Raw genomic sequence first — 17,333 nt, 5'->3', positions numbered from 1 at the left:
ATATTTATTTATTTATTTATTTATTTATTTTAACCTCAAATTTCTATTAGAAAGCCATCTTCTCTTCTTTTCTTAGCAGTCTACTTCCTCAAACCCTGGAACATAGACAAGGATGAAACAGACAAATTAAAAGAGTTTAAAATAATTTCTAACTCATATAACTTGCTTTCTCTAGTGATATCACATTAGCATGGACATTTTTTCTTCAAAAAATGATGTTTTTATTTGAAATATTTTTCTTAAAGCTCCTCTTGGAGCCATTAATGAATATAGCTCAACATGGTAAAGTCTACTTTTCAATTTACTTTTTGCTTTTTTTTTCTTTTCTTTCTCTCTCTCTCTTTTTTTTTTTTCTTTCTTTTTTTTTAAGCAGTTAAATTTCATATTTCAGTGTTCTGATTGAAAAAATAGATTAAATGACATGAATACATAAGGAACAAATACATGCTAATTCTGTTGGTATTACTGAATTTATTGACTATAGATTAAATCTTATGCTATTTGGGACATAATTCTTTGAGAAAATAAATATAACTTTTAGATGTGGTTATATGAAATTAGAACAAATATCCATCTAAATAAATATTTTATGCTTACTGTGGCAATGGTAGACAGGGACTATAGAAATATAGACAAGGACTATAAAAATAGTTAGACAATCATTTTTTCCCCAGTGTATTCTCTCTCAGCTTTCAACAATTTGCATTTGGCATCCACTGAGTTAAAATTTCTAGTTATACCTTCATTTTTAAAAGCTATGGAGCAATAGATTTCGCTAAATTCATTTGATGTAATTTATACTTTTTAGTTTCACAATATCCTGTGGGAATTGATTTTTATGGCTTAAGTTAGATTATAATAGGGAGATTGGCTTCACCAAAATATTTTCTGAGTCCAATTCTGAGGTCTCCCTCAGCATATTTCACTGAACTTTAAAGAGAAGGTAAATATCACGTGAAAACACAATGAATTTCCTTCTGCTGGTAGATTTCCCACTGATCTGAGGCCTAACCCTTTGATGTTTTGTGGAAATTATTATTACGAATGTTGAAATTTTGAATATAATAATGACTAGATTACATTAAATTAAAAATAGAGCTGTTTGGGCTTTTTATGACCAAAAAAAAACCACCACCAAAAACAACAACAACAAAAACAGTAGGCTTTTTAACTCCAAGATGGAATGTCTGGTTTTGATGAGAAAGGGGAGAGGGTACCACACGAAAGATAAGCATCACAGTCTTTAATACCTTGCTTTAAATCAGGCAAGATACAAAATTGAAACAAAGTTGCTTATCTGAGTATAACAACCATCAAATAATTTATGTTTAGAGTACTTAATCACTTATTTTTATTAAACAGATTCCCAAAAGTCCTAGGTCAGTCTGTTTGTTCCTTTAGAGATTAAGTTTTAACCATTCTGTTATAATGATGTCCAGAATTAGAAAATCTAGCTCTATTCTGATGCTTTGCTAGTAAAAAATATAGATTGAAGACATTACTTGCTAAAGAGTTAGTATCAGTTAGATTAGAATTCTTAGGAAATATTTTTTGCAAGTATTTACTAATGAACAACAGCATAATAATTACTTAGTGCTGGTGAGGGATTTTTAAAATGGAAAACAGAAATTGAAACTGAAAATTAAAATGCTGCATGGAAAACATGCTCTTCCAAATTATTCTTGCTTCCAAATTATTCTTGCAAAAAGCAGACATTGATTCTAATAGTAAAGCTGTGCATAAAATGTAAAGATGAAACAGATTTTTTTTTTTATACAGTCCAAACATAATGGATTCAGTGACAAGGTTAACTGTTAGAGGTTGCTTGTGACTTTTGTATAAAAGCCTAGTAAATTGTCTTTTTTATACAGAACTCACTTTTTTTTTTTTTTTTTGATCTTGTCACTGTTCTCCTTCCTTTTCACCTTAAAATAACTTTTTCAAAGTCAACTTCTATTCTCAGTAGCTTTCAAGTAAACGTCCCCCCCCCCCCCCCCTTTTTTTTTTCTAATATATCAATCATTTTTAAGGAAGTAAGACAGTTTTTATGACAATTTTCACTTGATAGAAATAGCTGTATTTTTTCGGTCAGAAAAAGAAATTTCAGAAGAAAATCACTTTACCTCAGTAACTATATGAAATAAAAGCTTAAAAGAATATATTTACAACTGGGTTCGGTTCTTCTGGGTTCATAAGCAGTGTACATTGCAAATGACTGGAAATAGGTGGATTTATTTTTTTCAAATGTTCTAAATCCCATATACAGCCCAGTAACAATGACTTCTACTATTCCTGCTACAGGGCTGTGCCTTGAGCTGTGAGCAGAGGTCTCAGGGCTGGCCTGGGCTCCCCATGGCTGCAGCTGGGCTGAGCTGTTTCCAGGCCTGTGGGCCGAGTGCCTGCTGCCTCCCCTGCCTGAGCTGGGCTCTGCCAGTGCCTCCGTGGGAAGGGTCTGGCAAAGCCAGGGAGTAACTGCTCAGCAAACAAGAGCCCCTGGGGTGGGGGTGGGGTGTGGCTGAGCCTGGAGGAGGCCATGCTCACCCTGCTGGGAGCAGCTTGGGGTGAGGAAATACATAAAAATAAATCCGAGTAGCCTCTGTTACTGAGGAGGAGGGGACCCTCACCAACAGCACTGCATTTCTCCCAGGGAAGAACTGAGGATGTGGATGACATGCTGTGAAACCCTGACACCACTCAACTGAAAAAAGGCTATATCCATTGGCCTTATGACCTACTGGGACACTGGAGGTGTGAGCACAACACCAATGGAAAGGGGTAGATATTAGAAAGATTTTTCTTGTTTTATTTTAGATAATTCTAAAGGTATTATTTTTAATGAGTTTTTTCCTGTTCTAATTCGAACTATGATTGTTGTTATAACTGTACTGCTTGTTGCACTTCGGTTGGAATTATAACTTTTTATATGGGCTAACAATTCTTGGCTTGGTATATGTATTATTTTCTTTCATCCATAACAAAATTTGAATGTAACCCACCCCTTTAAAAAACACAGGGAACAACTGGGGTAATCAGGCATACTACTGAGAAGAATTCCTGGATACATTAAAATAGATAAAGTCTTCTTAGAGTCTTCATATAATTAATCTACAGATAATTCTGTTTTGTTTTACCACATTTCTAATACTTTAGACCTCAAAATAATTGAATCTCAAGAAGGAAAGTTCTACTTCAAAATGAGGGAAGTTCTCCAAACGTGAAATTGAATATTACTGTCATTATTAATTCTCTTTCTCCTCATTTCTTTGAGAAGTTTACTGAAAAGTTGCTTTTACAACATAAAAAAAAAAATTATACATGGAATGACTTTGAAAAGCATTTCATTGGGCTTTTAACTACCAGAGACTTTGAGATGAGCTCTCTGCAAGGAAGGAATTTATGGAAAATACAACCATGAAATCTGATCAAATTTTATTTTTGTTTCACCTTCTAGTGTCTAGAATGACATAGTAAAGGACAGAAAACACTGGAAAATATTTATCTTAAAAAATAGTAATATGAAGAAGCGTATCCTAATGGTAATGAAAACTGTGAAAGATCTTTATCTGCTATGGCATTGCAGAATGTCAGTAGGAAATGAATGCACTACAGTTACTGCTTTTAAAAATATGAAATTCTATAAACCTCATCACTGTGTTATAAGAAAATGCATCTGCTGAAAACTACAGTGTGCCTCTCACAGTTTCTATTAGTTGAAAATGCTTTTTGTTGTAATAGAAAACAATCCTGAAGTGTCTACGTAAATTGCTGACTGCTACATAAATTGCTGAACGGAAACCTGGAATTATTTCCAGTTAGAATTGACTGGGCAGTATCACATGAAATAAAATATGGTGTTTTTATTCTAACAATTAGTAGAAACTGGAAAGGACATCAGCCTTGCCCAAAGACGCAACATCAGTGATACTTTTACTGGGGTAGGCCACAGCTCAGTGCTGGAATCTTCATGAAAGATTTTAAACACTTAAGCTCCTCTGCAGTCCTATTACTTTCAGTTCTTGGAATTATTTGGTGATTAAAACTACAGAACTGTTTAGGAGAAAGTAAATACATTCTAAGAGAATGATAAGTGCATTCTGTACTGAAGTCCTTCTGCTTAATCACAGTATTCAAAAATGCATGTCCTTCTTCCTCAGAAAAAGTAACTGCATGAGATACCTTTAGAGCTCTGACTTTTTTTTATTATTCTTGGAGGACTTTTATTCTGCACCTTCTCAGCTGTGACATCAAAGTTCAGATCTTTAAGGAAATTTCCTGTGTACAGGGATGTCTCATCTGTCTCATGAAAAATTCCATTCTTCTAGGGAAAAGCAGTCAGGAATGTCATATGTGTCCTAGATCTCGGTGTTTCCAATATCTCTGGCACACCATACTGAGTATTGTGCAGAAAAGACCTTGAATACTTTGATTCCGTGGGGAATTTACAGAGCAACTTACAAGACACCTTTGATATGCTATGTCCCTGATAAGGTACCTTACTCGTTTTTCTATTAATTGGTTGAACTATTCTGATAAGAGAAAAAGTTTGTATATGGATATAGTCTTCATTGTAGGAAATAGGGAACTTAATCTTGGCCAGAATTTGCACAGTAACTAGTGTCAGAAAGGTCATCTAGGAACTGTTTGAATATGAATTGGATGGTGATGGATATGTCATAATTAAATGACATATTTAATGAGGGGAATTGGGGCTGACTGTTCATTCCTTAAAAAAAGTATTGTCTTTTGCCCTGTGGCACAGTTAATCAGGCACCTAATTCTGGTTAAAGAAAAAAAACAAAAAAAAACAAAAAAAAAACCACTCCATACCTTCAGTTTTATTCTTGTGGTTATTCTTGAAATAAGTTCCTTTAACCAGATCAGGTTCTTCTATTTTAACAATGGTAAGAATTGGCACTGGTTCCCTTCTTGATATTTAATGTTTAAATTAGAGTACAGTCGGGAGTCTCTGCCCCATCCTTTACCGCAAACTACAAACATCTCTCTGTTCCTCAGGTTTTTCCTGAAATTGCTATTTGATTTTTTCCACAAGAAGGGGGAAAAAAAAGGGGGGGGGGCGGGGGGAGAAAAGGAAATAAAATAATAAAACCATGAGGAATGTAGGTAAATTGAGCTGATATATTCAGTAAATACAGAAAGAGGAATTTTACATGCACCGGTCTCAGATAAGAAATTCATGCACTAAAGTTCATTGATTTTTTCAAGCAGTAAATTTAATTCTAGTCTAGCAAGAATTCCCACGTGAATTGTACCTACAGCATCAAATTGTCATTATTACTGTTCACTCCAGTAAGTGTAATCTAAAAAGAAGTTATGTAGTTGGTGTCTACTACAGGCTGCCTGATCAAGGGGAGCCTGTTGACAAGGCCTTCTTGCTTCAGCTATGGGGAGCATCACACTAGCATGCTCTCAGCCTGATGGGGGATTTCAATCACTTGGATGTGTGCTGGGAAAACTACACAGCAGGCTGTGAACAATCCAGGAGACTCTTGAAGTGCATTGAGGATAACTTCCTGGTCCAGGTATTGGGCAAACTCACCAGAAGAGAAGTGTTACTGGACCTGGTGCTCACCAATGCACCAGATGAACTCAACAAACAGGTTAAGAAGCTGTCTGGGCTATGGTGACCATGCCCTGATTGAGTTTGTGTTCTCAAAGCATACGAGCCTGTCTAAGAGCAAAGACAGGACCCCAGAATTTAAAAGGATGAACTTCCAGCTGTTTATAGACCTAGTGGATGAGATCCCCTGGGACACTCTCCTTAGGGACAGAGGAACTGATCAGACCTGTCAACTCTTTAAGGACACTTAGAGCACAAAACCTCTCCATCCCCATGTGAAAGAAATCCTGCAAGGAAGGCAGGAAACTGGCATGGACCAGCAAGGACCTGCTGGTTAGACTGAGGCACAAGAAGGAAATGCACAAGCAGTAAAAGCAGGAATATGTGGCCTCGGAAGAGTACAGGGATGCTGCCTGGATGTGCAGGGATGGGATCAGGAAAGCCAAGGCACAGATGGAACTGAGTTTGGCAAGGGAGATACAAAAAATACAAGAACAGTTTCTATAGGTACATTGGCCAGAAAAGAAAGGTCAAGGAGAGTGTACCCCCTCCAATGAATGAGAAGAGAGAACTGGTAACAACAGACATAGAGAAGGCTGATGTACTCAGCAAATTCTTTGCCTCAGTCTTCACTGTCAGTCAGGCTTTCCATATCTCTCCAGTCCCTGAATCATCAGGCATGGTCTGGGAGAGCAAAGTCCCTCCCACTGTAAGGAAATAGCGAGTCTGAGACTACCTGATGCAACTGAACAGGTACAAGTCTATGTGGCCCAATGATATGCATCCCAGAGTCCTGAGGGAACTGGCTGATGTGGTTGCCAAGACACTCTCCATCATATTAAAAAAGTTATGGCAGTCAGACAAAGCCCCTGGTGACTGAAAAAATGAAAACATTACTGCCATTTTAAAAAAGGGTGGAAAGAAGTAGCCCTGGAACTACAGACCAATGAACCTCACCTATGTGTCTGGGAAAAGCATGGAACAGACCCTCCTGGAAGCAATGTTAAGGCACATGCAAGACAAGGAGGTGATCTGAGACAGCTAGCATGACTTCACCAAGGACAAATTATGTCTGACCAATCTAGTGGCCATCTATGATGGAGTGATTGTTGACACATGGAAGACCGACGGATGTCATCTATCTGCACTTCTGTAAGGCTTTTGACACAGTCCACATGACATCCTGGTCACTAAACTGATGAGAGATGGATTTGAAGTGTGGACCATTTGGTGGATAAGAAATTGGCTGGACAGCTGCACATAGAGACTTATAGCCAATGGCTCTATGTCCAGGTGGAGACCAGTGACAAGTGGTGTCCCTCAAGGATCTGTCTTGGGACCACTGCTGTTTAGTATCTTTATCATTGACAGTAGGACTGAGTGTACCATCAGCAAATTTGAGTGGTGCAGTTGATACAGCAGAAGGAAGGGATGCCATCCAAAGGGACCTGGACAAGCTAGAAAAGTGGGCCCATGTGAACCTCATAAAGCTCAGGTCCAAGTGCAAGTTTCTGCACCAGGATCAGGGCAATCCCAGCCATGAGAACTGCATGGGAGAAGAACTCATCAAGAGCAGCCCTGTAGAGAAGGGGAGTTCTGGGGGACAAAAAGTTCAACATAAGCAAGCAGTACGTGCTTACAGCCCAGAAGGCTTCATGAACAGAGGTGTGGCCAGCAGGTCGAGGGAGGTGATTGTCCCCCTCTACTCTGCCCTTGTGAAGTCCCATTTGGAGTAGTGTCCTGGGGTGGGGCCCCCAGCATAAAAAATATGTGGACCTATTACAGCAGATCCAGAGGAAGACCACAAGGATGATCAGAGGGCTGGAGCACCTCTCCCATGAAGACAGACAGATTGCTGGGCATGTTCAGTTTGGAGAAGAGAAGGCTCTGGGGAGACCTCGTTGCGGCCTTTCAGTACCTAAAGGGGGCTTATAAAAAATGGAGAGTGCTGTTTTATGGAGTGACAGAATATTGTAGAGGAAACGTACAAAATCATCCATTAACAAAATTTCACACATTTTATTTCTGTTTTTATATTTATTGTTGCCATTCCAGTGGCCACATTTACTAATTCATCCTGAATCTTTTCTATGATATCCTAACGAAAGTTTGTGTTGAATCTACTTACAGAATATACAATGTATTCATATAGTTCTCTTCAGCCCAGTAGAAACTCCACTTAGATCATGTTTGGAATGGAGGGGAAGGAGGGAATGAAAGAAGGAAAAGGAAAGGAAATTTGCTTTTTCATTTCTGAGATATTCAGCACCTTTGATAGCACTGGGCTCTAAGAATCTGCTGCTCTTGCCTTCTTACTTTTGTTCTCAGTACTCTCATATGCTCCTGATTCTGTGCAGCAGATTACATTATATTTCTTCCTGCCATCTGTTACATCTCCGACTGCAACTGTGAAGTATTTCTAATATACTGCTGTACAGAAAGACCTTGCAAAGTCAAGTATACAGAGGTAAATATACCTGTGTTCAGAGAGAATCACTTACTGTCTTTGATGTCTTACAAATGGAAGAATCGATGAAAATAGTTATTCTTACTGTTTTTCAGCAAAACTGAAAGGTACATCTAGAGGTACATCTATTGTTCTGTACCTCTTCATTTATCTCAAGCTTGTGAAAATTTCCAAATCCCCCTAAAAATGGGGACAATTAAAAAAAAAAAAAAAAAAGTCAAGTCAATTGCCTTAGTTTAGTCAGTTATTTAATCAATTGTATTATACTTTGTGTTAAGGAATGATACTACTTCAGTAATTCAGTGCAATGATAAACAACAATAAAACAAGGTATAGCTGAATCAGATTATTTGGATATTACTAACAGTCTCACTGGTGTAGCCTTAAATTGAATACTGGCTTCCTCCTTGAGAATCTAAATAGTTCTGTGCTTGCAAACCATGAACTGTATCTAAGGAGTGTGAGGGAAGGATCTTGGAAGGCAACGCACATACCAGCTGCATAAGATGTGGACACTTCCTACAGGCTTTAGTTTAGTTGGTTCTGAGCCAAGGAGCTGACACAATCACCAGAATATAATTTCTGATCAATCAATGCTTCTTCATAAAGTCTCTTCAGGACTGCACTGCAAGTAAAATGGAACTCCAGAAGCACTCTGATTTGAATAATAACTTGTGCACAAAAAATAATCATGTATGTATAGAAAATAGGCTCATGTTTTCTCTACCCTCAATTTCTAGCATATTTGCAAATTAAACAGTTTAAAGAATGTAGCTCAAAATAGCCTTTTTTAGTAGCAGTTTCTTCTCTGGTACATTAATGTATCAACTTCCAGATACAGAGCTATAATTCTCAAAACATTCATTTTCCTCGAGAGCAAGATATCCCAGATTTACGAAAATACAGCCGCAACAGTAAGACCAATGGTCATATTCTGACAAGCAAACAGAACCAAAAATATACTGTGAGCATTTGCATTGTGTAATGAATAATTCACTTATCTTTCACCTGTGGAATTCTAGAGAAGGAGAATTCATGTTTCAAGATGAATTAAGTTTGTCTAGTTGACTCATCAGTGAAAAAATCGTTCATTTGCAAAATAAACATAATCAGCGGCTTTTTTTTTTTTTCCACCAGAGGTAAAATTAATTGATGTATTTCGCAAGTAAATGAAGTAAATCAGGAAAAATAAGAGAATATATAGAGCTCAATAACAGTAGAAAAAATAAACAATAATTAAAAAAGATACACACATGAGAATTCTCTATTATTCATGCTATTAACATCCATACTGAGTTTTCTAAAGGCTGTCATTTAACACATTTTGAACAGTTTATTATTTCTAATTGCTCAATCTAATTTTTCAGACATTCAGTCAGAGAAAAAAATGTTTTGCCATTTGTCAGAATTAAATTAGATCCTACAATACATTTTTAGCTCTATCAAATATTTTTCAATACATTTATTTTGTTAATGGGTTTGGTGATCTTTGGAACAGTTTTCATTAGAAATGTGTGGGAGAAAAAAAATCACGAGCATTTGACTAAGTGCTAAAAACTTGGAAAAATGTGATTAAATTTCTGTCTTGAGTAGGCTTCCGAAACCATTGCTCTGTTTTCTATCATCTCCCTTGCATAGCACAAGCACCAAATATCTTTAATTGCCAGTCCTCATGATTCTGCATTGTTAGTGTAGTATATTCACTATTTAACCTTTGTCCCCATGGTTGCAACACTGTGTGCAAGAGTACTCTAAGAGATCTTTCCTGTAAGAATTCTTATCTAGGACGCACTATAAATATACATCTAAAAGCATCCTTAAATATTATATAAATATCTCAGGCTCAAAGAGATGCTGTAGAAGAGATTCAGGCCTCTGTGGCAGCATGCCTCAAACTATCATGAAATAAGGGGATTTAGAAAGGACTGCTCATATCTGCAAGAACATAGCCTGGCATTTTGGTGACAGTTCAAAACCCCAGGCAGCTCAACTCAGAGAGAGCAAAGTAAAGCAAAACAAAAACTAAGCTAAAAGCTGACTATGTTAAAGATTATGAGAAGAATCATTATGAATGAGGGTAGTGAGGCACCATAACAATGGGATAAGCACTGAATCAGGTGGTATGTCCATCATTGCATGTCAGTCAGTCTCTTAACAGAGCTAGAACTAGATTTGAGCAATGAGGATTTAAGTCGCTTTGCTTGAGGTGGCTCAAGGAACGGAGATCATCCACCCACCTGGATCAAAAAAACAAAACACACACATCTACTTTCTCCTTTTTTAACATAATATATTTAGATTCAGAGCAATCATTCTTAGACTGAACAACTGCTTCCTGTTCAGGGTTTGTGCACCCAATATAGAATCATAGAGGTAATTCGGTTGGAAAAAGCCTTTTAGATCATCAAGTCCAACCATACAGCTAACACTACATGTCCACTGCTAAACCATGCCCCTAAGTGCGACATCCGTATGCCTCTTAGATAAATCAAGGGATGGCAACTTCACCACCTCCTTGGGCAGCCTGTTGAAAAAATTATTCCTGATATCATTTAATTCTGATATCATGATAATCTAAACCATCCCTGGTGCAAGTTGTGCCCATTGCCTTGCATCCTATCACTTCTCACCAGGGAGAAGAGACTGACATCGTCCCTGCTACAACCTCCTTTTGGGTAGTTACAGAGGGGACAGATATATATTATTTACTCCCGCTCCCCCAGCAATACAGGCTTTGAAAATTGACAGTGTTATAGTTGTACCTAAAACTATTTTTCTATTTTATCCAGTGTTTTGCTTAATGCAAAATTATAAATGGTGCTAGGAGCAGAACCCAGGATTCCTTTCTTCCAGGTGAAAGCATGTGTCAGGGAGTTACAACACAGCAATACTTACTTGCTTGCTCCATCTTTCCAGCTTCATTAATTTCATGCTTATATCTGCACAGTTATATATCTGCACAGTTATAACAGGAGAAATAGAGAATGTGTGTATTTAGATTAACATCTGGTTTTACAATTGGAATATTGTCCTGGAAAGGAAAAAAGTAATTTTTTGTTTGTTTTAAGTTAAGGACAAAATATTTTTCATACCCATGAAATTATGTAAGAAGTGAACAATTCATCTTCTCCTGTATTTCTGAATGAAAACAACTATTAGTAGTACTGCCTGCATGAAACTTATTTTTTTAATATGCCTGATCAGTCAAGTTGGTGAGGAGTTATAAGTCAAGGTTTCATGAGAGACCCTGTTTTATGCAGTTTTTGCTTACAGTTACTTTCTACTCTCGAACTTCCCAATCAAGAGGATGAGTTCATGCCTTCTGGGGCAGTATGATGACCCAGACTGGATAGTTCACCTGGATTTAAAAAAATGCATGGAGGGCTACGTTTGTTTGTTTGTTATCTGATTTAGTTTTAACCCAGAACAAATCCCAGGCTGGTTCATCACATACAGATATATTGACAGTGCTGAGGGCATATCACGGATTTGGGAATGGACAGTGAGGAAAGGTAGGAGAATTTAAGCAAGCTTTGCTGCTGAAAGAAATGATTAACCAAGCATGCCCTCAGACCCAGCTTAGATGGTATTTAGATAGTTTTGGCCATCATCAAACTTCTTATGTTTCGAAATGTGGAAAAGATGTTGTATATTATCTATATTTAAGTTGAAGTTGATGTGAGTAACTTAAAATTAAATAGAGCTTCTTGCTAAGAGAAAAAAATACAATATATTGTATTAACATGTGTGTTGATGGAAATGTGAAATAAATGGACTAATTCACAGTCAACAAGGATGAGTTCCTAAAGGAAATCAATAGTTTTCAATTTGAAAGGGTAAACAAACATGTTCCTGTACTTCTGGGTGCAAACCTGAGGGGACACCATAAATTATTTTACTGTGGAGTTTATTATACTAACAAATTAAAACTATGCATTTCCTTCACTTCACTACACATTTTACTCTTACTCAAGTAAAAAGAACTGTCACGACAGCTTTGAAACATATTTTTTTTTGGTATTTTGTCATGTCACTGTCTTTAAAATATAATTATCTATCTCTCTAAAGATAATTTTTTTAGCTTTCTGAGAAAGACCAAAAAGTAAGGCACCCTTGTGAAGATTATCCCTAATTGAGATTTGGATCCACATTCACATGATATCTAAGCACAACAGCATCAATTACCTCTTTCTATAATTCATTCACATTGTGATTTAGTATTAGAAAGAAATGAATTACTTCAATGGATGCAAAATTTAGCAGCTTAAGAAGATACTTTGACGCAAGCGTTTAGTGACTGCAGAATGGCAAACCAGTATAATCCATAAGTTTTTCAGTTTTTGTTTTTCTTCCAAGTTTATTAATTTTTAAACAGTTCCCTCTGGGCCGCAATATTGCACTCAGAACAGTAGCTTATGGTTATAAATAAACACTTGTAGCAACACACACAAAATTCATTAAAAAAAGGAAACAAATCTTGATGAGTTCATGACTTTAAAAAGACAAATCATTATAAGAAATAAGAGTTGTTAAATGGTTCTGACAAAAAAAAAAAAAGATTTTTAATCTAACTTTGGCAGGACTAGAAGTACTTTTGTTTTCTTCTTGCCCCTTTCTAAGGTGCTGTAGTCTCCCTGCTTTGGAATGAATTTACAGTTGTTAGAAGTGAAAGTGAAACTATAATAAGAAAAGTTATCTTAATCTGTGCTCGTTTTCAATTAAAAAAAATCCATTTATTGTATGTAACGTAGTGTTTTCATGTTTCAAGATTCTGAACTTTATGCAATGTACCATTTATTAATTAAAATAGTCATAAGTCTTTATGGATAAGCGTTCCAGAGATGCTCAGTAGAAGTCTTGTTTTAGAACAAAGAGATTTTGTAACTTTTGTAGCAAAGAGGTAACAGTATTTAATCTGTCATTATATATTCATGAAGTAATAGACTTTCTTCTGCCAACCTAATTTCTTCAGACAAGAGCAATTCACAAGAAAGGCATATTATCAGTAGCTTAACACCTGCTGCTCCATGTATATTATTCCTTAGTGTCTTCTTAGTGATATATAGCAATGTTATTTTATTTCGTTAAAGCTACACAAACTGTTTTGCTAACGACAAAATAAAGCAAGCTTTATACAACTTCCTTTTCCATTTGCTGACTGCATGAAAGAGAAATATTATAGCAAATAGCCTTATGTGCATGTGTCTGTAATTTTAGCATCTGCTCTTGAATTATTGTGTGTATTTCACAAACACACAGCTGAACAGATTTTCAAATAAGGATTCCATTTTTACTTGGGCCTCAGATCTTAGAAAAAGTTTTAAAGAGTCTCAGTTTGTTGAGACTTATCCTTCCTAAAAAGTAATGTCTTCAAAATTATATAACCACAAACATTTCTATGAACAAAAACACAAGAATCTAATCTTTCAAACTATACAAATAAAACACACGTGGATAGAAATTGGGCTTTATGTTTAAAGTAGAAAAACTTATAACTTTAGAATGACCAGTTATTTTACCATTTATATGCAAAATTATATATGTATATATATTTATGCACACACAGCCCAAAGATAAAGAAATCTAAAATACATTGTTACGTTTGTATCTGTACACATTTCTCAAGAACAAGCATTCTGTTGTTTATTCTCATCATTTTTTCTCTGAAAGCTCTCAGATTTTTTTATCATCTTTCCTACATTGCAAATCTGAACATGGATTTTCATACTCACCTCACTTCAAAGCAATAAATAAATAAATAAATAAATATCTTTACGAGCAAAAGGAAAGAAAGAAAGAAATGTCCCAGTGGGTATGAATCCTTCTATACTACAGACTGGTTGCAAAGTCAACACACATACGGACCTGTTTCTAACCACAATCTTCTGCTCAGCCAATCTTGTTCCTAAAAGTAGTGATAGACAACAGTAAATCAGTACTTACCAGAACAGAAGATGAGAGATATCAACATATTTCCTAATTTTGGAATGGAAAAAAATTCTCTCTCTCTCCCCTTTTAATTTTTTTTAACTACCAGTATTGAGAAAGATTTAACATATACACATTTTTCAGGGCACTAATTACATGCATATGAGATATTCATTTGTTTACTTTTTCTGTATGTAATACTAAGAATGTTATTTGCAGTTTGATAAATGTATTGAACTATTGCTTGATTTCTACTTAAAGGAATTTGATTTTCACTTTTTTATTTATTTATTTATTTATTACTAAAACTGCCTTTTTTTTTCTTTTTTTTTTTTTTTTACTAAAACTGCTTAACTTTTCAGCTTGCTACCAAATCCCAAACAAAAGACAATGTTTACCATGTTTACCATCAAATCATACAAATTCAGTAAATTACATACAGGTTCAACTGGAGGAGGCTAACAAATGTTGCAATTATGCTTGCCACCCGAAAAATAAAGCATTACATTTTAAGACAGTTACAGCACAAATAAGAGATCAACCTTGAAATTTTCTTTGTGGCCAAAGTTTTGAAACCTGACCACCTAAAATTAGAGGTAATTAGCTGCTGTCCTATACCAAACACTCAAACAAACAAATGTTAACAGTCCAGTTTTCATAGGTGCCAGATATTCTCAATGTCTGGCAAAATAACAAACAAACAAAAAATGTTTGACACCATGAATATTTGGTTCACAACTATGTAACTAGTTTCCTTTCTCTAGTACTCCTGTTCAATACATGTGAAATTGAGAACAGAGTTCAACACACAGTTATGGAACCAAGTCTACAACACTCTGAACTAAGATCACCCTTGGAAGAGATAAAAATAAACCCAAATATTGGGGAACTTAATACTTGTTGTTACTTGTTTTTTTCTCCCTTTTCAAAATAACTTTCAGTAGACTTCATCTCCAAAGAATTAATCAAATTTTAAATTCATTTGAAATCTGGTTGGCTTTATGAAAACTCAGGGCTTTATTGGAGGCATTTGCATTAAGACATTAGGTGTTCATCATTTTCCTAAGATCTTTGAAATTACAATCTATTTTTGTATACACATCATTCAGCTAGGCTATTTTCTTCAAGAATACTGCTTTAGATTTTATTTATTTATTTATTTTTAAACATAAGGCATTATGTTACATATCAACCTGTCTTCATCAAAAAGTGCTAATCAAATCCCTCATGATACCTAGCTTAGTCTTCTGATGCAGAGTATTTGTACCATCCTCTTCAAAGAAATATTTTAAAATATTTTCTTATAAACTGCTTGGAAAACAAAACAAAACAAACAAAAAACAACCAACCAAAAACAACCAACCCCAACCCCCCCCAAAAAAACAACAAACAACACAACTCTCTTTTATGTTGTGTTTATGTGTATACTTAAATAATTAATAGAATACTTTTTGGCTTGTGGGGGAAAAAAAGCTTATGGAGGAAAAAAAAAAAGATGAAGCTGCTAGAAGTAGCATTTTAACTTTTGGCAGAACAAGATGATTTATATAAATATTATTTTTTTTTTTTAAGAAGTCTTTGAGCCACCAAAGCAATTCCATTGCAACCTTAAATAAATACTATTTCTTTAACTTCATTTTTATTTACAAGGTTCCAAAAATATTGTTACACATAAATAAGAATATTAAAATACTTTAGACTGATTAAAGTATTTTAATATCACCAGGCCCTTGATATCAGCTGATTCTGGAACTGCCTGTGCCATAACACACTCATAAAGACAATTGAAGAAGACCAAAGTAGACTTTTCTTCCACAGGGTTCATATTCCAAATCCTTGTTGTTTAGCAATTCCTTCTTTTTTTTTTTTTTTCTCCTTTTTCCCTATGCTGAAGCGTCTGATTCCCATGACAACTCATGATAAAAACAAAAACAACCATCTAAAGGCTTGTTATTTGCAGCTTTGTAAACTTTCCCTTAAGCTGCTGAGGCAGCATTTTCCAGAGACTCTGTAGCAGTATTTCCCTTGCTGTTCTCCTGCTGTTGTTCATGTTCTAATTCTTTTGGCCTTGTAGCTGCAAACTCCAATAGTGCTGTTATGATGGGTTCTCATGGGAGGTAACTACCAGTGGCAGGAGAATTACACATCTTCCCCACCCCTCTTTAGCTCTTTATTTGTAGTTTTTATGTTAGAGAAAACCAAAGACGAGGTACAAGAAAACAACAGTCATGTAACTACTTGACAATTGTTCAAAAGTTTATGTGCAGAAATGCTTAACAACCATTCTGCAACACTTGCCCCTGCTTGCATGGTCCAGCCAGCACCAGCAACATCAGAAATAAGAACAGCCAATGAGGACTGGAGTGGGATGTTGGGCCTGATCAAAAGCACTAGTAGAAAACATGGTGACAAATTATCATCATTACTGCCATCTTCACCATCATAATCTGTTGCGCTGGAGAGTGTCCTGTCACTGCTCTTTGAAGATGACCACAGGGCAGCTCCCTCTCCCACTCCCCCCTCCTCTTTCCTTCTCCCTCCCATTTCCTCCCTCTCCCACTCTCTCCATTCCTCTCCCTCCCTGTCCCTCCCCCTCCCCCCCCCCCCATTCCTTTTCCTGTCCCCTCTACCCCCATTCCCCTCCCTCTCTTACCCCCCCCCCCCCCCCCCCCCCGGCCTTTTCTCCCATTCCCCTGTCTCTCTCCCTCCTTCTCCCTCCTCTCTCTCCCTCTCCCTCTCTCCCAACCCCTCCTTCTCCTGTATTTTTCCTCAAAGGAACTTCTGCTGTTGGAGTCGATGTATGCCATAAGCTAGATACCTCCAACAATTTGTATTTGTACATGTAAACCTGCTTCAGCACTCTTCATGCCACTCTGGCATTCAGAAAGTCCTTCATAATTGTCTTATCAAATTTAAAGGTGATGTCAACAAGCACTATTCATCTTCATGACACCAAGTTAGGATACTGGAATGGCCTGTCTTGAAGAAAACACTTATAGTTTTTATGTAACCTCAACACAACGCAAAGGAAGAGACATGATTGCATGAGCATAAGCAACAATAGAAAGGTGATGAGAAGGAAAAATTTCCAAATATGTTCAATATGCTGTCAGATATTTAAATTTATATGCCAAATATCAATGAAGTTATAAATAAGTTAGAAGTTATAAATCTGCACAGATATTAGTTCAGTGAGTACATTGTGTAACATTTTATTGCGTAACATGGTAATGCTTTAAATGGTAGAAGTGCTACTAACTTCAAAAGAACACATTAAGGAAAAGGATAGAAATATAAATTCAGAGAAATCCAGAAGGAGCAGAGACAAATTCAGTCACTGGGAGTGAACAAGAATAGGGT

This window comes from Cygnus olor, chromosome 1 (genome assembly GCF_009769625.2).
Source record: "Cygnus olor isolate bCygOlo1 chromosome 1, bCygOlo1.pri.v2, whole genome shotgun sequence".
In the NCBI taxonomy this organism is placed as follows: domain Eukaryota; kingdom Metazoa; phylum Chordata; class Aves; order Anseriformes; family Anatidae; genus Cygnus; species Cygnus olor.
This window is presented reverse-complemented; position numbering follows the sequence as displayed.